The following is a 22862-nucleotide window of genomic DNA, read 5'->3' on the forward strand; positions in this document are numbered from 1 at the left end:
TAATATCCCTGGCATCCGGGCTTTTAAGCTGTAAGGTTTTTTAATGCCTCTTTTGGGGTCCTCAGTAACCCATATGTGACTTGGCCATCTGAGCATTCCAGACCTAAGGATTGACCTTCCAATATTTATCTTGCAGCCAATTGCTGAAAACAGCTGTGTTAAAGAATCATTACATAACCTTACATGAAAAGTGAATTATTTTGAATACTTGTCATCCAGTTAAGTCAGGTCTAATTAGGACAGCAGCTCTGTCCAAATCGAGGTGCCTAGGATCTCTAGCACTGCCCTCTGGTGGCAAGCTTTGCTCACCCAGTCTCACAGGTGTGATTGGTTGCTGCTTTGTCAAGGTCAGTTGAGCTAAGCTATTAGAATGTCTTAAATTTGTGTCCTCATTCAATAGCTCTTCCTCTTGGGCAGTGAATTTCAGATCATCATCTTTAGACCAGAAGCATCAGCATCACTTGGAGCTTGTTAATAATGCACATATGGGGGACCCACCCCATACCCTCTGAATCAGAAATTCTAGAGGTAGAGATCAGTGATCTGGATCTTGTTTTAACAAGCCATTTAGGTGATCCTGATGCCCGCTGAAATTTCAGAACCACTGTCCCCCTCTTCTGGCTAGTGATTAGAACTCTTCAGAAACACCCATACCTGTAACAATACTGTGCCGGAGCCCCCACTTCTTTCTCTTAGTCTCTTAGCCTCCACCAACACCAGAATCATATACAGTTGCTAATAGTAAATGTAAGCAATTGCTGGCAGTGCTGTATCGAGCATTTGTTTTTACACATGTCTGCTTGTGTGTGTATTTCTACAGTATAAATTTCTAGATGGTAAACTGCTGAGTCAAAGAATATACATATAGGTATTAATGTATTTTCTTATTTCCTGTAATCTTGATGCTCTGACATCTGGGGCCTTACTGATCCTGGAGAAATTACCCCTCCCAGAGTTATCTAATTTCAAGAGATAGCAACAACTTGCCTGCAAACACACCTTTAATATATAAATCAATCAATCCAAAGCCTGTACTCTGAACTCTCTCTGATTCTTACACTCCAGGAGGCAACATTCCTCTGCCCTGGTTATCCTATAGCCCAGAGCCTGCCGAAATTATTCAAACTAGCCAGTCCTAAGTCTGCTCAGCTTGCTTACCCTGCCTTGCCCATTCCTTCCTGCAAAAACCACGATCAAGGCTCTTGCTCATGCTTTCCCCTCGCTCCTTCTGTCTCTCGACTGATCCTGGTGCTTCCTCATGCGTCTCTGCATGGCATGGTATCCCCTCTCCACTTGAGAACTGTGAGTAAAAAACTATCTTTTCAGCAGCAGTTTTCTCCTGATCTGTTAGCCTCACCATCTCTGAATAAAAACAAAATCCCAGGTACATTTTCAAACAATATATGAAACACCATGAGGTGATGGTTAAGACCATGAACTCTGATACCTGGGTTTAAATTTCAGCATCTCTGCTTCCTAGGTATGTGAACTTCTTACTTGGTAAGTTATCTGCTTGCTCCACGACTCAATTTTCTCATCTGTAAAATGGGGAGATAATAACAGTATCTACCCTCACAGAGTCATTGTAAAGACTAAATGTTAATAAACATAGAGTGCTTTTAACAATGTGTAGCATGTAATAACTTCTTGCTATCATTTTTGGTAAACTTGCTTAATCAACTCTAAAAAAGTTGAAACAATTTAGTCTTCATTAAGAACATTTGTAAAAGCCTATCTATTATATTCTTAACAAAACTGGATCATTGAATAATATCAATTTATTGAAATTAAATTGTATTGAAATTGAATAATATTTTAAATCTTTTCCTATCGAATAGATTTAAAAAAATGATCTCTATTAGCATTGTTTTTCAGTTCAAGAATGACTGAAAATTTTTAGGCTGTATCAAGACTTTGATTGTCTTCTGCTATGAATTATCTTTTTTCTCCTTTTGTTGTTTATTATTAGACTACTGAATATTACTCCAATGTTTAAAATTGAAAATCTTTTTGTGACTGTGCCTTAACATTTTTATGCCAGTTTTAGCCAAACATTTAAAATTTTATAGGGCCAACTGATCTTACTTTCCCTTTATGGTTCCTGGGCTTTATTTGTATAAAAATTCTCCTGTGTTTTCTTCTAGGACTTTTTGTGTAAATGAACATTCCTTCATTTACAATTCAGTCCTTCTAAGCTAGATTTTGAGCATCTTAAGAAAGAAAGTTTCTTATATTCAGACAAGCCAATGTCAGTACAGTCATAAAAATTCCCAGAAACTTTTCTTGTTTACTTGTTCCTAGTCTTACCTTCATCCCTTTTTTAGCACTTTCCCATATGTGAAATATAGGATAGAATCTCTTACCATGGGAATATCAAAATAGAAATTTCCTATTTAAGTAATATACCCATCTTGACCATTGACAAAGTAAGCTTGTTTGGAAATTAAATTTTCCATGGTGACAATGGTCAAATCTGTGTGTGTCCTAGAGTTCACCCACCTGACTAAACAGATGAAGAGATCTTAGGTTCTTTTCCAAGAGTCCCAATCATGCTAATCATTTCCACAAATGTTATGGACAAACCCATTCACCAGTGGGGCCTCCCTGCTTGGCTCTGCCTCATCCCTCCATTTTTCTATCTTTGATGCTAATACTGTTGATTTACTGAAAAGCTATTTCTAAACTCACTGGGGATTCTTTCTGATCACTTTGCAAATCCTCTTTATTGCATGTTTCCAATAATTTATTCATTAATTTAAAAATTACAGTACTAATTAATTATAAAGGGCCTGTCAGTGGCGGGCACTTGGGATACCTCAATGACACAAATCCCAATGGCAGAGACTCCTGTCCTCATGAAGCTTTTATCTCAGAATTTTTATGGTGTCTGGAACACAATGTATACTTATATGTGTATAGAATAATGAAATGTGCATGTAGATAATTGGTTCGAAGAGTTAATTGATTTAGATGCAGCTGTGTTCTCTCAGTGTATGTGTGTGTGAGTGTGTGTGTATATGCTTTTCAATTAAATTAATAGGCTTAATATTTTAGAACAGTTTTTTAGGTTTGCATATAAATTGAGCAGATAGTACGGAGTTCCCATAGACCTCTTGTTACACCTCCCCCCTCAATTTCCCCTATTATTAACATCTCGCATTAGTGTGGTATATTTTGTTATATCTGATTAACCCATATTGATATATTGTCATTAACTAAAGCCCATGGCTTATATCAGGGTTCACTCTTTGTTGTGCAGTTCTATAGGTCTTAACAAATATATATTGTATTGTTATCTACGATTACAATATCATACAGATAATTTCACTGCTCTAAAAATCCCTTTTGCTTCACCTATTCATCCCTTCTGCTTCACCTATTCATCCCTTCTTTTTCTCCCCACCCCCAAACCCTTAACCCCTGGCTACTACTGATCTTTTTACTCTTTGGCTTTGTCTTCTCCAGAATATCATGTAGTTGGAATCAGACAGTATGTAGGCTTTTCAGATTGATTTCTTTCATTTAGCAATATGCATTTAAGCTTCCTTCACGTCTTGTGGCCTGCTAGCTCATTTCTTTTTATGATTAAGTTATGTTCCATTCTGTGGATATACCACAGTTACATCCACCTACTGTAGGACATCTTGGTTACTTCCAGTTTTTGATTATTACAAGTAAACATGCTATAAACACATTCATATGCAGATTTTTATGTATATATTAGCTTTTATCTCATTTGGGAAAACACCTAGGAATGTGACCGCTGTACCACGTAATAAGATTGTGTTTAAATTTGTAAGAAACTTCCAAACTGTCTTCCAAAGTGGCTGTACCGTTCTTTACTCCTAGCAGCAAAGAATGAGAGTGCCTGTTGCTCACGTCCTCACCAGCATTTTGTATTGTCATTTTTTTTTTTTAGATATTAGCCATTCTAATAGTGGTGTAGTCGTATCTCTTTGTGTTAATTTTCTCTAATGATATATCTTTTAAAATGCAAAAATTTAGAAGGGATAATGTATTAAGCTGACATCAGTCATTAACATCACATTTTCAATTAAGAAACAGACAAACATTATGTCACTTCCTCTTTTCTCCACTCAAATATTTTCAATGGGTCCAATCACCTCTAAGATGACATATATTATTTAATATTAATTAAAAGACGCATAATTGTCTAATCCTAATATTTTTAGCCCAAGTTGCTACCCCTTTCTTTTGGTTTTTGCTGAAAGGCGTACATGACTCTTCCAAATTTTGAAAATATAGGCTATATTCTATCAAACCCTGTCCCTTTGCACAGATAAGTCCTTCTGTTAGAAATGTCCCCTTGCCCTCAGTTTCCTTAGCCTGGCAGAATGTCTACCTATTCTTCTGCATTTGGCTTTGCCTCTTTCTTTGATCCTTCTCTCTCTTCCTGATCCTTCCTTGGCTCATACAAATGGGCCAGTGCCCTGCAGAATTCTGTGTGGTCTTTCAGGTTAGTACCTACTGATTGTGTTGTAAATGTCCTCCTGGCTGGGAAAAATGATTGTGAGAGTGAAATTCTTTCTAACTGAAAATTCCTAAAAAGGGTTCTTTGCTGACCGAGTGAGGTGATGAGAGAAAGAAAGCAAATCAGAGAAGTTAGTGCTTCATTCTTTGCTTTAGAAAGGTTTTAGAAAGGCAGAGATTAAATGTGTGGATGAATAAGGCTGGAGCTAAATAGGCCAAATTGGCCAGATTACTAGGCTATGTGTACATACGGGGCGGGGAGGTAGAAGGAAAGCTGGCTGCCAAGAGATAAATACCCAGTCCCTGACAACTAACTAGAAACTTGACAGGAAGAACAACCTGTTTAAAGGTGATTTTAGCACATGGGTAGGTCATTTAAGATTTTAATTTGTATATTTAGTTCCACTCAAATAGATAGAACCTTTGATTGTTTTTAAAGGGCTAATCTGAAGTGGAGTAATTGGTGAGAACTCCCACCCTGCCTCTCCATGTGGAACTGTGGCAGCAGTTTGAGAGATCTCAGAGGAGATGGCTACACACGGGGCCTCTGGAGGTTGGACCTGGGCTCCCAGGATTGGCAAAGATTTCTGTACCTTAAGCATGGCACAGAAGCAGCAAAGCCACCAGACCTGACCGTGTTCTGTGGTTTGGGACATGGAGAGTATTGTGTCAGTGGTAGCTAGTGTGGACCTTTAGGTGTTGACTAATGGAGCTCCCTGACTGTTTGGTTAGGTATAAGATCCTGGGCCATCGAATAACACTGGGTGTGCGAGTGTGACAGGGTAATGACCTGTAACGACTGAGGTACAATTTCCCACCAGTTTAGTAGGATGGAATCTCAGTCAAATTTAATTCAGTTTAAAGAAAATAAAGAAATGTAAAACAAATTAGTCATTATGTGCTTATAGTGTATTTGTCTACAAAGAAAATACTAGATAATGGAGAGAAATTTTTTTAGAATTGATGAGTATTCAACAAAATTTGTGATTAACGTTTAGAATTCAGTCGTGTTTCTATATGCCAGCAAATATTTTTTGAATAGTATTTACAGTAGCAACCAAAACATATATGGTACCTAAGTAATAAATATAACAAAATATATGCAAATCTTCATGGGGAAATAGATAACATTTTATGGAAGTATATTAAAATGAAGTATAGAAATACAGGGAATCACCATGTCATGTGTAGGAAGACTAATATGTGCACTTCGGATAATTTTATATATATATATACACACACACACAAATATATACACAATGCTATCTATTCAAAATCTGAAATGTTTTTGAGAAGATTTAAAAGTTGACTTTAAATTAAAATCAGTTTGTGAAGAAACAAGAGATATCTTCCAAATACCAAGATTTTAGTAATTAGGTCAAGCTTAAAAATTCAGCTGTACTAATTAATAGGCATGCTATTCGTGCAGGAATAGATAAAGAATTATATATACTAGACAAGCAAGAAATGGAAGAGACCATACATTTATGGAAACTTGGTCTATAATAGAGGAAACATTTTTTTTAAGTTGGGGGGAGAATATACTGCTTATACAAAAATGCTATGGGGAAAATTGATTACATGGGAAAAAAGAAAATGTTTCCTTATTCACATCATGCACAAACAAAATTCAAGAGAGAGAAAATACATAAATGTAAAAAAGCAAAAATTTATAAAACATTTAGGAGAAAATATAGGGGCTATCTTTTTGACAATGAACTAGGGAAAAATCAAACAAGATACAAAAAGCATAAGTCGTAAAGAAAAAAAGTGATAAAATATACTACATTGAATCTTCAAATTTTGTACTATAAATTTTGATAAAGTAAAAAGATAAGCCATAGGGCTATATATTTGCCATACTTATAACCATTAAATAATTATTTCCAAATACATAGAGAACGTTTATAAATAATAAAAGAGATGATACAATAGGAATGTGCAAAAGATATAAATAAGCAATTAACAGGAAAGGAAATCTCAAATCACAAAGAAAGGTGCTCAGCCTCATTAATCATCAAGGGAATACAATCTCATAACATTAGATTTCCGAAAACTAAAAAGTCTAGCTATACCAAGTGTTGGTGAGGGTCAGAGTGATGAGAACTCTCAGATAAGGTTGGTGGAGTGTGAAATGGTACAACTACTTTGGAGAGCAATTCACAATTTTAGAACCAATTCCTATGACTCAGGAATTTTCACTTACACATGAACAAAATATATGTTATGTTCTTCGTAAGCATTGCATGTGATAGCAAAAAATTGGAAACAATGTCAACCGATAGGAGAGTGTATGTATTTGGAGGTCCCCTGACCACCCTCAGCTTCAATGATTTGCTAGAAGAACTCAACAAAATTCAGCAAAGCTGTTATACTCATGGTTATGGTTTATCACAGTGAAAGGGTAGAGCTTAAAATTAGCAGCAGAGAGGGACACATCAGGCAGAGTCCAGGAGACAACAGGCATGAGTTTCTAGTTGTTCTCTTGCAGTGGAGTAGTATAGACACCACTACTTCTCTCAGCAACAGTGTGTGACAACACTCACAACTAGGGAGGCTCACCCAAGTCTTGGTGTCCAAGATTTTTACTGGGGTTGGTCAACTAAGCTTGGCTGACTGCTTATGTGACTGATCTTAGGCTGACCTTACTCTCTAGCCCCTCCACAGGTCAGATATTGCATGGTTCAGTTTCTCCACCATAAATCACTTCGTTAGCATAGACTGCCTGGCACCACCCAAGGCCCCTAAGTAAACAAGGACACTCTTACCAAGCAGGACACTCCAAGGGCTTAGAGGAGTCCTCCCAGGAGCTGGACAAAGGCCAAATTTTTCTTTGGAATATGGACGAGTCACGCTTTCTGAGTTGTCCTTTACTGTGCGGTATACAAATAAATTGTGTTATATTCATATATCTACAAGTATCAGGACAGATACATTTTACAAAACTAGCGTTGAAAGAAGAAGCACACTGGAGGAGGATAGGTACAGTGCAAACCCATTTTATAATGTTAAAAATTATGTAAAATATTACTTGATATTGTGCATGAATACATAAAATATAAAAAGAGTATTAAAATGTTCATGGGAATAATAAATACCAAGCACAGGCTAGTTTTTAACCCTGGGGACAGAAACTGGGATGATTTTCTATGAAGTATATGTTAGGGACATCAATTAACTCAGAAACGTTTTACTTCTCTGGCTGGGTGGTTGGTACATGGGTGTTTAATTATTATCCAACAACTGGCTATGCCTAGACTATTTCAAATTTTTTAAAAAGATAATAAATTTTTCATATAATTGAGTTTGTTTACTAAGTATATGCCTACTATAGTTATTTGCTACAAAAGTTTTGCTGTAATATTGATTTGTTATGATGTTGCAAGGAGTTGGATCTATTTTGAGGATTTATCACAGCACTGAACCCAGCTTCAAGACAGGCAGAAATAAAGCAAGAGAGAAATTGCTGAGTTAACCTGCTCCCCTCCTTTCATGTATCTTCTTCATCTTAGCTTCTCAAGAACAGAGCCTATGCTTCACATCTTTTCTCCTGGCAGTTTGTACCCAATGGGTGATACGTTAATGAAAAAGTTATAGGTGAATTTTTCTGAGGATAACTACTCAGAGTAGGATCCTAAGTGAAGGACAATTAGGAGAGAAATTGATGATGGGTTGATCTGGGGAGTATATTCTCTGAGTCTCAATGTTGCACGTAGAGGAGACATGAAGGATCTGGAGCAGGGCCTGTTTGTGACTCTCAGCATATGTGCTTGAATGGAGGTGAAGAGAGAGGCCCCATCAGCAAAGCTCATCAACTTCACAAGTAATATGGAGCTAGCCCTGGCTTATGCTGAAAATAAAAGGGCTAATAAATAAGACACATTTTCTTTGGTGCTGCCAAACCACAGAAGCTAGAGGAGTATTATATGGTGATAATTGTCCTAGGATTAAATATAAAATCCACTTAGAACCCTCTAGACTGAAAGCCCCAGTGAATTATAATTGGCTGTTATAATGGGCTCCGAGCCTAATTGGCAGACGCACATGGCAAGGGAAGCTTCCAGTTTGCAATGGTGCCTTGGGGAATGTCTTTCTAGTTTGAAGTCCCCGAAAAGAGATCACTTCATTTCTACTAACACCCGAGTAGGGGACAATCAGGTGTGATTTGGGGGTTACTGGAAAAGCAGAATTATTGGTTGGCCAAAAAGTTCCTTTGGTTTTTAAGTAAAAATAAAAGACACGATCTCTTCCATTCCACATTATTGTACAGTATCCACTTTTCATCGCCCATCACAATTTATTTTAAAAACGGACGGAACATTTTCGTTACGTTTAAGTAGAGAATTGCGTGCGGTCAAGAAGGTTTTTGTGGCTTAACTTATGTGGAACCCAAACATCAAAGCAATTAATGTAACCAAGCTGGTGCAAATGGTTTTCAACGCTTAATTTGGATATTTTGAGTATGTTAGCTATCTCCCGCGTGGTATAACGTTAATTGTTCTCAGTTAATGTATCGATTTGATCGCTTTCAACTTCAGATGGTCTACCTGACCACGGGGCATCGTCCAGCGAGAAATCTCCAGCACGAAACTTCGCAAACCACTTTTGACACATTCAATCAGTCACAGCACCTTCTCCATACACTGCACAAATCTTTTTTATGTGTTTTAGTTGCATTTTTACCTTTCTTGAAATAATAAAGCATAATACGCTGAAAATGTTGCTTTTTTTCTTCCATCTTCAATATTAAAATGGCTACACAAAAATTCACCAATTTTGATACGTTTTTTTAAATGCACTCTGACATGACAGCTGTCACAATACAATCTAACAGAATTGTTTCGAATGAAGTTAAAGACAGCTAAGTGCTATTAGAGCCCTCTTATGGCAAAAACAGAATGAGCTTTTTGGCCAACCCAATATCAAGCACCCATCAACCACAGGAAAAATCAGACATTGCCCTAGAAACTGAAGCCAGAGAGAGCACATTCCTTCCTATCGCACGGTGTTCAGTGTAAATAAATCCTGGGCTGTTCTGCCAATCAAGCGGGGGCACGCTTTCCCCTGTTGAGGGATGACATGCTACAATTTTAACTAACTTAGCACTGGTAAAAAATGATGGATTACAAAATCATACACATAGTGGCATCTAGGGTATCTAAATTCCATTCCTTAAGCTGCAATAGGATGTGTGTTGGGGGTGCGGGGTACTACGTGATCTCAATTTTAATTTCCCTGTTATAATTACATGACTGCAGTAAAAGACTGGTCAAATTTTCTAAGTGCAGGCTGTCTTAGCATCACAACTGGGGAGAATTTAGGATGCTGCCTGGTAATAGTAAAAACTAAGACAGATTGAACACTATCTATGTGCCAGGCACCCTGATAACCACTTTACTTGTATTTTGTGGTTTGCTACTCACAACAGCCTTATGAGGAAATCTAGAGAAGTTGAATAACATAACCAAGGTAGCACACAGGTTGGGGGACTTTGAACCCTATCTGTCTGACTGTAAAACTCAGTCTGCTCTTGATTGTGATGCCATGATGACATTTTTCTCTTCTTAGTCACCGTTGCCTTTGGCATACAAGCAGGGCAATTTAGTTTGATAAATGTGCCTGTTAGCGAATAAGAACATTCACATTGGCCCATATCTACTTCACAAAAATCCTATGAGGATGAATTAGGTTGAGTCAAATTTTAAGTTTTCCAGGAAATGCAAAAAAAAAAGTAGGAGAAATATGACTGTTGTCTTGAGTTTCCCTATTAGCCTCCACCCCCATGCCCTGTTGGATACTGAGTGGAGCTCATGAATGCTGGAACAGTAACCATTTCTTATAGCATTCCCTTTCAAAGTCCATAATATAAATGCCAAAAGGTATAAAATTTCCATAATTTTGCATTAGGAGGAGAGGAAAATTGCATTAGGGGAAGAAAAATTGATGGTACTGACCTGTGAGAGTTGCCATTAATTTGTCATCTACAAGGGCCTAGCTCTCTGCTAAGTATTATCCATTGACTCTCACATTTAATCCCTGCTATCACACTATAGGGTGGTATTATTGTTTCAGTGTCACCGCTGATTAAACTGAGGTGCAGAGAGGAAAAGTGACATACCCAAGTCATGCCCCAGCAGTTCCACTCAAGAAAGCAGGCTCCTTCCCATGTGCAACACGGTCTCTGCTTAATCAGGCTGATCAAACTGATATGAATGGAACGTGGCTTTTAGGGGTGAAGATGAGAGCTGGAGAAGACTCCTAATTAAAGATATAAATGTAATCCTTCAAAAAGTCCTGTGTTGTATGAGTGTGTCTCGTGTTTTGTAATTACAATCATTGTTGCTTTTGTTGTGGCCATCCATTTACAATGCTTGGTGTCAGTTTATCTCTTGTAAAAATAAAATACAGTGTGTGTGTGTGAGTTGTGAGCAAAAAAAAAAAAAAGAGTTTGTATAAGGTTTACAATTTAAGTATAAGTTAGAACAATTTAAATCAGGGGACCTAATTACCGCTCCTTACCATAAAAAGAAATGAAATCGGTTAAAAGTTAAAAAGAAATTATTGTTTCCAGACCTATGTAGTATATGGAGCAGAAACAACAAATGAAATAGTAACTTTACATATTATTATAAAACCTAAGAATAAAAAGGAAATAGCCCCCCCCCCAAAAAAAGTCCTGTGTTAAAAGGGAAAAGAAAAACAAATGAATTTATCGGTAATATATTGAATTAATTTCTTCATCATCTAACTTAATAAGAACCACAGTTATTTCAGAAGCTGGGGAAGCAGACAAAGGACTATCCACAAGGAAGTCCAGTGAAGCAGTTCCTAGTAGAAAAACAGCAGCCCTTGGGTTACTGGGTGAGTGACCAAGGTTAGACCCTGGGCTTAATTAACTAAGGAAGAAAGGAAACAAATATCTTGAAAAGGACCCTGCCCTCCCTTCCTAACTGGTGTGTGTAGTAGACTCAATGTTTTTCTCTTCTTTCTTTTTTCAATAGACCCCTCAATCTTCTAATTTCTTTTCTTTCGTTCCTAAAGGCTGCCTTGCCATTTTGACCTATTCGTAATGATACGGATTTGACAGAGAAATGGTAGTTTTTAAAAAAGCAAAACCCCTTTTTTTTACCATTGTTATGGTTTCTACATTTATTGATTCATGTAACAGCTATTTCTTAAGCCCCTATTGTATGCCAGCCTGTCCTCTGAGAACTAGGAATATCAAAGTGAACAAGAAAAAATTCCTGCCCATGTGGAGCATGTGTCTAACGGGGAAGACAGGAAATACAATGCGAATCAAAGGCAGAGCTCCAGACAGGGGCAGGGCTATGAAGGAAATAAAACCCATCTCTGTGGAGAAGAAGTCTGAGCAGACTGCACGTTGTGTGGAATCAGATCATGTAGCAAGCTGGGGAAAGGCGTTCCAGGCAGAAGGCACATCCTGGGTGTAACACAAGGCAGGAACGAACTTGATGAGTTCTCTGAATAACAAGATCAGGGTACTTGTTACATTATATTATGATTATTTACTTACTGTCTGCCTAAGTAGGATGTTAGGACATACTTCTTGTTCATTTTTTATTCTTAGGGACTAGCACAGAGTTTGGAATGTGCTTGACACCCAACATCTATTTAACAAACGAATGAGTCGACATGAAGAAGCTGTTGACAGGAAGTTTTGTTAGCTACATAAAGGTGAAATGAATAATCTTCTTACCCAACGCTCAGCGTGTTTACTGATATATACTACATTTTCAACATTTTTTTAGTCATTTTTGTTCAGCATGTTAAAATGATGATAAATGTGTCTATGCTCACTAAGACAACATTCTGACAACGATTTTGTTATATATTTTTATTTATTAGATAAACTTGAGGTATTACATTCACTTTATTTAGAGGCATTATTAAGAACCATATTAGGATCATTTAGGTTTCCGAATAAAAGTTGTCTAGAGTTTACATTCTAGGAATAGTTTGAATGAAATGACCCTGTGAAAATGAATCTTTATATTTGATCAAATTTTTATTGTGGTATTCTGAAATTAAATTTAAAAGAATTTTGGTATTAAGTACCACTAAAATGAATTATAACATTAAATATGGATATTCTGAAAGTGTGCATCTTAAAACTTCAGTACTCAATTTTGACTTCATTAGTGTATTTGGAAGTGCTAGCACTCTCTAGAAAGATGATGAAACAAATTTAGAGGATACGAAAACTTACAATTGTTTACACTCTACTGTTTGGGATTTTGAAAGTAGTTGGGTTTGGCCTGACTGCTTTGTGTGCTGACAGCTTCCATATGGAAACACAAATATTCATATTTCCAGAGCCTCAGCAACACTGCTGTTACATCACTAAAAACCAAAAATAAAAATTCTACCAGAAGTGAGCAGATCTCCGTGAGAAAAAATTGTTGGTTAGTGACAGACTGAAATATTTGTTTCTGCTTTTGTCTTTGTGATACTAAGACTGGCCACCTTGTCAAATACCCAGCAACCCATGTAAGTCTGCGGTTTTGGTTTTAAGTCAACTTAATTATTTTCCTCCTGTTTTCTAAGCTGGCTTTGGCAAATGCACTGACTGAAGTCTTTGCTGTATATGAGCCTCCCATATTTCACAAAGCCTGACAGCATAGACATCTGTAACCATCCTTCCCACGGGGAGCTTTTTCTTCTAGAGCAAGGACCCAAAAGAGGAATCTGCTTCAAATTCCCACCCTCATCTCTCCTTACTCTCTAAGCAGAGACTGACAATAAGGAGGGAGCCAATCACAAGGATAACATTTCTACTCTAAACAGATTCAAATCTTAAAGGAGAGAGCCTCGTTTAAAACATTAATACCATTTTTTTCTGTTTGTTTTTTCTTAAGCTTTCTCTTTCCTGTCTTAAAAAAAATATGGATATCAATAAGACTGAATTTCAGTGAAAATCTGTTACTGTAGAAGGCCAGCTAGATGACCAAGACCCAAATGGGTTTTAGAAACCCTTTAGATAGATCTTGTGCTAATAAGCCCCTTAGAGAGCATCCTCAATTAGAGGTAAGTTCTGTTACTGTACTTAAGTCCTGTATTGTTTCCACGCCTCTACATGCAGAACTTTAAGCTTCTGAGTTCCTCGGGGCCTTGGACTTTATTTTTATCTATTGTACAATGTAGTACATGGAGGACTCATTATTTTTTACAGGCTTCCACTGCTGGTAATTATTTTAGTGGTTTTATAGATAAAGGTGCAGGAACACAATTCTCTTTAGAGATAAAAATTACCTTTTCATATTCCAAAATCACTGGAGAGATTGATTTGTATTATTTGTTTTTTGGTATTTGATTGCAGTCTAACAGCTCAGGGGTCATGAAAACAAAACAAAACATTGTCTTCATTGGTAGTAATTTGAAAGGAAAATTTCACATTTATGCTACACTTTTGCAGAACCAAATAAGCTAGAAAGCAAAAAGTCATAAAATAAGCTTGATAAACCTTCCTACTGATGCGAAGTGAACATTGGTCACTTGGCAGTTGGATAAAAATTCAACTCACAAAACAGCATTTGGGCTGCAATCAATGCTTATGAAAATCACGTGCAGTTTGTGCAAATCCTGCAGGATTTGGCAGCGCTGGGAGTCAGCTGTGATTCCTGAGCATAATAAATGCATTGGTTTGAGTTCTCCTGTCTGTTGTATGTGAGGTTTGTCTGGAGCTCATTCAGATTCAAGATGCACTTTAAGATAGAATTAAGAGGGGAACTGAAGGAAAGAAGAAACTCTTCCATTTGAAATGCTTTTATTGGAGTATGGCCCTACTGGGTGATTGATCCACTGGACATAGGTCATTTTCAGAAATGAAAATAACATTGCTTGCCTCGGTTCAGATTTCATCCACAGAAACTACTACATTCTTATCAGACTCGGCTTCAGCAGCGGATGAAATCTTAGTCCTTTATGGAAGGGGAATCATCTGGCCTCCTATTTCTAAAATAGACTAGAGATTACTCATTTACTTCTCTGCAGTTATAGCCATCTGATCCTTTGAAATTGTGGAAGGGTGAGATAATGACATGACTGTAACAGAAATCCATATTGAAGAGCCCAGTATTTTAAAATCCCCCATGTTCACACGCCAAAGGGTTACTTATGAGCTGATGCACATCACTGATAACCGTCAAATATGGTTATCAACTTGGTGTCTGGACAAAGAGTGAAAACAGGAGATAACATTCTATTATTAATTCCTAGGCTTTGAATATAGGAGAGACTATGAAAACATAACTAACATCCTAGTAATCTTTTCAATAGAACATACACAACTGCAGTGGAGCACCCCCTACAGAGTCCTTTCTAGTCAGATGAAAAGGTCATTATTTTTTACAGATGGGACTTTGGAAAATTCAAGGCAAATCGGCCAGATTATAGCACGAAGCTCTGAAGAAATGCTCTGAGAAATGGTACTGTTCCTCCTCTGTTTTTTCTGCTCCCACCTTCTCATCTCTTTTGCTTTTCAATAGCAAAGCCCTAGCATGGTGAAGTGGAGATTGATGAAAATATGTCCAAAGGCCAGAACTTAAGTATTCTGTTCAATCTGAATACTCCTCTTCTAAAGGAGGTCTAACATGTAATTCCAGATCCATCATTTAAATGGTTTTTAAATTTAATGTGTTGATGAGTAAGAAAACACTGGATTAGGATATAGGAGACTAAGGTTCAATATAGTCTCTGCTGTATACTCACCACTAAACTTTCTATCTAGTCTGAGCTTTGGTTTCTTCTTCGGAAACTGGAGATATCTGTTAGCCTCACGTTAAGAAGTTGTTAGGTGAATCAATACAATCTACGTATCTTGTGAATTGTAAAGTACTATATAAATACGTTTTATTATTATTGTCTGTATCTAATCAATAAACAAGCGAACATTTATCACATGATTCAGGAATATTAAACTTCCTTTGTACTTTTATCCTTTACTTCCTGAAAGACTTATACTAGCTCTTCCTTTTCCACTTCAATTTTATCCATTCGTGAGAGTTTTTTTTTTTTCTCAAATGCTTAACCCTGTAAAGATCATGTAAATTTTTAAAATTGTTTTAGTCCTTTTGTACTTCATTATTTGGCATTTGACTAAATATTGCCGTGCATTATTCAAAAGGTTCTTTGGTCAGAAATGCAGTTTTCTTCAATAGTTGTGTAAATTCTCAATGACTTCATTTCTATTCTGCTGATATGATACATATGGACATAGAATAGTACTGGGCAAATTTGCCTTCTTTGTCAGGGTAGTTTGCCATACGTGTGGATACTGTGATCTAGAATCCTGTGTTTTGATCTCCACGCTGTGCTTCATATGCTACTTTTGGTTCACTGTGGCCCAGATATCTCTCCTCCTTGGTTAACCATATCCTTAGTCACCTTGTGTCTACCTCTAGGACTTTGACTCTTTTAACTTAGTCAACTAAAATGGACTTCAATAACTCTTTAATGGTGTGTAAGCAAAACATTCTGGAATAACAGGAAAGTTACTTGTGAGTGGGGAGTAGCTTATATAGGAAGAAAGACAAGAGTGTCTGCCCTTATTTTTACTCAGATTTATGCAGTAAAATTTTTTTGGAAGAGGGGGATGGTCTTCAGTTACAAAAAAATTATACAGTTGTCAAAGCCAAAATAGATAAATAAATAGAGCCCTGTGTCCATTAAGCAGCAAAGTGCTACATGTATAGCAATATTAGAGGAAAAATGCTCTGAGAGGATTTTGCTGCATTTGTCAGTGTTGCAGTCATGTCTCTTTCCAATGAGTGTGGTGTGGTTGCCCAGTGGTCTATATTCAGATGGTTCCCTGGAAATTTAAAAATATTGAACTGAAATTACCATTTTTCAGCAGGATTCCCAGGCACAAATTCTGTTATTGCCATCTAGCAGCCGGTGACCCTGTTCAAGCTTCTGTCTAAATTTGCAAACATCATACAGTTGTCTCCTTTGGTAATAATAGAGCCTCAATGTGTTGAAAAGAGATGGCACTTAATAACACACATTCCAAGGCATAGTAACTTAGGCAATGAAAACACTGCTTTAACAGACACCATTGTAATGCGAGCTGCATGGTGGGATACCTATAATAATCAGAATAGATTTAATATACATATTTATGCCAACTGTAAAAAGGTTGCAAACAACAGCGGGAGAGGCAATGTGTTACAAGGGTGAAACACTGAAATAGGGAACAAAACATATTCTTAACATATTCAGCCACAATTTTGTTTCCTAAAAGAAGATCTAACACTATGAGTCTGTCAACAGCTGTCTATCAACAGCTATTTGTTTTGAATTCTAGTGTGTTTGTGTTATGAACCATGAAAGAATTATCCTTATTCAAACTAAATTTTAATTAAATTTCAAAACATAAATATGGTCAAGTATGTAAAACCCCATTCCAACTGTTTAGCTTTCTTGACCAAATAGATTCAATTTATGTTTTCTTTTTTTTTTTTTTTTTTTTTTGCGGTACGCGGGCCTCTCACTGTTGTGGCCTCTCCCGCTGCGGAGCACAGGCTCCGGACGCGCAGGCCCAGAGGCCACGGCTCACGGGCCCAGCCGCTCCACGGCACATGGGATCTTCCCGGACCGGGGCACGAACCCGCGCCCCCTGCATCAGCAGGCGGACTCTCAACCACTGTGCCACCAGGGAAGCCCTATGTTTTCTTTTTAATCTTATCGTAAGAACTGTTCAAGACAATACTCCTATCACTTAAGTAAAATCCATCTAATCTTTGAACATTATTGCATTGGATGTACAAGGATGTGAATTTTGATGGTGGGGAATTTCCTGATAACACTGTAGTACCACCAACAATGCAGTTTTGCCATGCTGAACAAACAACAGGAATATTCAACTGCCTTTAAAAAGCCACAAGCTGACTCCTTAGGAGTGCTGAGAACTGGTTTAGTAATTTCTTTATGTTATATGAAACAGGGGTTTGTAGCAATCTCAGGCATGTGTACCAAGAAAAGATTTTTGTTAGTAGAGACTTGATATTCATTTAGTAAAATTAGGGTCTTTAAGAGGTCTCCAAAACAAGCTAAATTATAAATAGTTTCTGTGTGTGTGTTTTTTTTAATGGAGCAACAGTCTCTTATAGCTATAAGAGCTCTAGCTTTGGCTATAGGTAGCTCTTTATATCTTTTAAATCTTTGTAATGCTCATGTCCCTGTGTACTCCAGTTATGAGCAGTAGGAATTCCATTTAAAGTCCGAATAACACTAATCCATATTCTCTCCCTTCAAATCACAAAAAATGTCCAGTCAACTACAATGTGATATATGGTAATCCTCAGCAGTGCTCATATGTTTTACAAATCAACACTGGTGCCATTGTCATTCCACCAGCTATGTGGGCCACACTCCTTCTTCTCCAAAGCTTTGAAGTCATATTTTGCTGTTTTCCAAGACAGCTACCTGTCCATCCCATATTGCTTTGCCCCAAATATAGGTACAAATCCTTCCTCAATTTTCTAAAGCATGGTTAACTGCAGGATATAATATATTTTTAACAGATTTATTGAGATATAATTTGTATATCTTAAAATTCATCAATATATTATTTAAAAAAATTTTTTTTTTAATTTTTGGCCATGCCACGCAGCTTGCAGGATCTTAGTTCCTGGATGAGGGATTGAACTTAGGCCACAGCAGTGAAAATGCCGAGTCCTAACCACTGGATCACTAGGGAATTCCCCAAATTTATCCATTTTAATTGTACAGTTCAACAAATTTTAGTATGTTTATAGAGTTGTACAGCCGTTACCACAATTTAATTTGACAACATTTTCATCATCCTAAAAAGAAAACTTCTGCCCATTTACAGATATTTCCCATCTATGCCCCAGCCCTAAACAACTGCAAATCTGCTTTAGGCCTCTCTATATTTTCCTTTTCTGGACACTTTATATAAATGGAATTATATAATATGTCTTTCTGAGTCTGATTTCTTTTACTTAGCATAATATCTTCAAGATTTATCCAGGTTATAGCATCTATCAGTATTTCATTCCTTTTTACTGCTGAATATTATTCCACTGTAGTGTACACTACATTTTGTTATTTGTTCACAGGCTGTAACACTTTAAATCTTCACTGAAGGGGGACTTCTGCTTGTGCCATGTCAGAATAATAGTACCAAACTTGCCTCCCCAATAGGAAAACAGGACAAAATATAAGAAACTACTACTACTGTTTTCAGATCTTGGACAGTAGGACTGTGATACCTGTGAGAAAAGAAACTAATGAGGTAAGGTCTGTGATGGCCCTGGTTTTCTATCTGGAAGCACTTTTCAGACTGTGGCCAAGTTAGGGGAACTTAAACTCAGGACAACAGTCTCGCTGAGTTGAACAGATAGAGTTCATAGAAAAGGGAGCTAAGGTGTTGGAATTTACAGGAAGGAGTACTGGAAAGAAGACTAGGCAGAAGAAGAGCTACAGTAATATTTCTAAAGTCTCTTTTGAATATTTTGCTAAAGAGTAGGCATGGAAATCCTATGAGGAAAGGCAAAAAAGTACCTGAGAGCTGTAACTGGAACATTTCTCAGTGTTCATACAAATCTGGGAGACGTTTAAATTTTACCAACCAAACTTGAAGAAACTCACTAAACACTTTATATATGCAGTAAAGACTCAAAAAAGTCCATGCCTGAGGAATAGGGCTAAACTAGTCCTCATATAAAGGCAATTCTGGATCATCCCTAACAAAGCTTATGAACAAGCCTTGAAAGGATCAGTATGACCTGAAAATATATCAACTGCTAGCCCAACAAAATTCAGCAGTCTTTAAGGGAATGTAACTGAATCTAAACACTCAGCAATGTAGTTAGCAATGATAAGCATCCATTTAATAATTACTAGACACATAAAGAAGGAGAAAAATGTGGTTCTTCACCAAAAAAATCGGGAGGTAGAAAAAGAACTAGGAATGTAAAATGTGAGGAAATTCATAAACAAGAACTTTAAAACAATTATTAGAAATATGCTCAATTTAGAGAAAATTCTAAAATAATGAGGAAAAGTAGAAAGTATAAACAAAAAAATTAATGGATCCTCTAAGGATGAAAATAGAGTATCAGAAAATAAAAGTGTGACGGGTGGACTAAATAACAAATTAGACACTGCAGAAGAAATTATTGCTGAATTCAAGGCGTAGCAATAGAAAGTATACAACTGAAGCACAGAGATTAAAAAACACTAAAAAAGAAATACCTACGGTGACCTGTGGGACAACATTAAAAGTGTCTAATAGTTGTAGAGCTGCAATTTTTCCAGAAGGAGAGCAGAAACATTAAAAAAAAAAAAGTTGTCAAAAAATTTCTTCAATAAAAATTTTAAGCCATAGATCAAAGAAGTTTAATAAAGCCCAAGAGGGATAAATATAAAGAAAACAGACCAAGGTATACAATAATTAAATTATTGGAAACCAATAATTAAAAAGAAAGCCTCAAAGGTAGCCATAGACAGGAGACACATGACTTACAAAGAAGAAAAAAAGTAATATCTTTGTAAAAAAAGAAAAAGTTGAAAGATATAGTCTGATATCTGGGAAGGAACATTGCAAGCCAGAATACAATAGAACAATATTTCTAAAGTTGTAGAAAGGAAAAATGTCAACCTAGAATTCTGTAGCCAGCAAAAGTATCTTTCAAAGTAGAAGAAAAAAAAAGAAATAAAGATACTTTCAGGCAAGCAAAAGTCAGAATTTGTCACTGCAATATCTGTACTCCAAGAAAAATTCTTCAGATGGAAGAAGTGACATCAAGTGGAAACTTGGAACTACAACGAGACTGAAAAGTGCCCCTAAATGGTAAATATATGAATAAATGTAAAATATTTTTTCTCATTTAAAAATATATTTAAAAGAAAACTGTTTAATGCAGTAGCAGTGGATTTGGAGTTTCACAGCATAGTTAGAAGCATAATGTATGACAAGACTATCAAAAAGGATGGGAGAGGATATAAATTTCTGATATCTACAGTAATAAAATATAATGTGAAAGTAGAGTGTGAAAAGGTAAAGATATATATATATAATATATTACATATATAATATATATATAATATATTATATTTTATATTATATATATATATATATATATATGAAACAAACCCTAAAGCAATCACAGGTCAATCAATCAAAAGTGTATGCTAATAAGCCAATAATGGAAATAAAATGGAATACTAAAAATTGCTCAATTAACCAAAAGAAGGCAGGGAAAGAAGAAAAGGGGGACAAAGAGCAGAGGAAGCAAATAACAAACATCTTGCAAGGTGGTGGACTTAAATCCAGCCATATTAATAATTACATCAGATGTAAATGGTCTAACCACTTAAATTAAAAGGTGTAGCTTATCAAAATGGATAAAGAAACAAGACCCAATTTTATGCTGTGTATAAGAAACCCACTTTCAATATAAAGACACAGATAAGTTAAAAGTAAAAGAATGAGCGAATGTATACCATACAAATACTAATCAAAAGAAAAGTAGAATTACCATATTGATATTAGACAAAGACTTCAGAACAAGAAATATTTATTTCCCATAATAAAGAAAAAATTTAATGATAAAAGGGAATTCATCAAAAAGCATAACTATCCTAAATATGTATGCACCTAATAACAGAGTTTCAAAATTCAGGTAGCAAAACTTACATAGTTGAAAGGAAAAATAGACAAATCCATTATTATTGTTGATTCTTGTTGGAGATTTTCACACTCTTCTCTCAGTAATTAATAAAATAATAAACTGAAAATCAGTAAAAATATAGTGAAAATACTATCAACCAACTTAATTGACCTTTCTAGAACACCAAACAGCATAGTTCACATTTTTTTCCAGTTCTCAAGTAAATTTTACTGGGGTAGAACATATCCTGAAATTTTACTGAAACAATATCCTGGAACATAAAACAAGTCTCAGTAAATTCAAAATATCTGAAAACATAGAAAATATGTTCTCTAATAATAGTGTAGTTAAATAGAAATTAATCAACACTCTTCTAAGTAATCTATAAGTGAAAGGGAAGATAATGAGGGAGATTTAAAAGATTTTGAAATTAATGATAATGAAAATATAAGATATCAAAATATTTGGGAGAAAGCTAAAGCAATACTTAAAAAGAAATTTATAGGTTTACTTGTTTGTCATGCTCACGTTAGAAAAAGAAGACAGATCTGAAAATCTACCTCAAGAAACTAGAAAAAGAAGAGCAAATTAAATGCAAATTTCATTTATATTTAAAAAATTAAATGAAATAAAAGCCAAGCAAAAAATCAAAGAAATAGAAAGTGGAAAATAATAATAGCAATTAAATTCAAAAGCGTGTTATTTGAAAGATCAATAAAAATAGACAGCTAGCTAGTCTCAGAGAGAAAGAGAGAGAAAGGGAGGGAGAAAGATAAATTACTGCATATATTACAAGGATAATAAAGAAATATTATGAATAATATGCCAATACATTTGATAGTGTACATGAAATTAACAAATGCCTCTAAAGGTACAAATTACAAAAATAAACTCAAGAAGAAATCAAAAATCTAAAACTTTTAATTTGTTTTTAAAAATATTTCCATATAGAGCACTTGAGGAATAGGTGACTTTACTGCTGAATTCTTTCATCTATTAAAGGAAAAAATAGCAATTGTATACAAACTTTTTTTTTAGAAAGTAGAAGAGGGATAATACCTCCTAACTATTTGAAGCTAGCATTTCTCTGATGCCAAGATCAGACCTACACATTATGGGAAAGCAAACTATAAACTAATATTTCTCAGAAACACAGAAGAAAACGTTCTTGATAGTAATAAGTTAAATTCAGCAACATGTAAAAATAATAATAAATGATGACAACGTATGGTTTGTCTCTAGGTTATAAGGTTGATTTAACATTTGAAAACCACTCTGTTTAATTTACATATTAACAGAATGAAGTTGAAAAACCATACGATTATCTCAATAGATGATAAAAAAACATCTGACAAAATCCATTTCCCATTCATGATAAAATTTCTATACAAGCTAGGAATAGAATGAAACGTCCTTATTCTAAAAAAGGACACTTAAAAAACTGTCAGCTAACAACATACTTAATGATGAAAACCTGAATGCCTTCTCCTAGAATTGGGACCAAGACAAGGATGTTCACTCTCACAACTTCTATTCAGCATTATACTAGTATTACTAGCCAGCACAATAAGGTAAGAAAAATAAAAGACCTACAGTTTGGAAAAGAAAAAAGTTATGCTGTCTTTATTCCCAAACAAAATGATCATGTAATACAGAGACTTCTAAGGAATGTACAGAAAATCTATTAAAATTAATAAGGGAATTTAGCAACGTCTC

Source organism: Leucopleurus acutus (assembly GCF_964270905.1).
Source record: "Leucopleurus acutus genome assembly, chromosome: 15".
Classification (NCBI taxonomy): domain Eukaryota; kingdom Metazoa; phylum Chordata; class Mammalia; order Artiodactyla; family Delphinidae; genus Leucopleurus; species Leucopleurus acutus.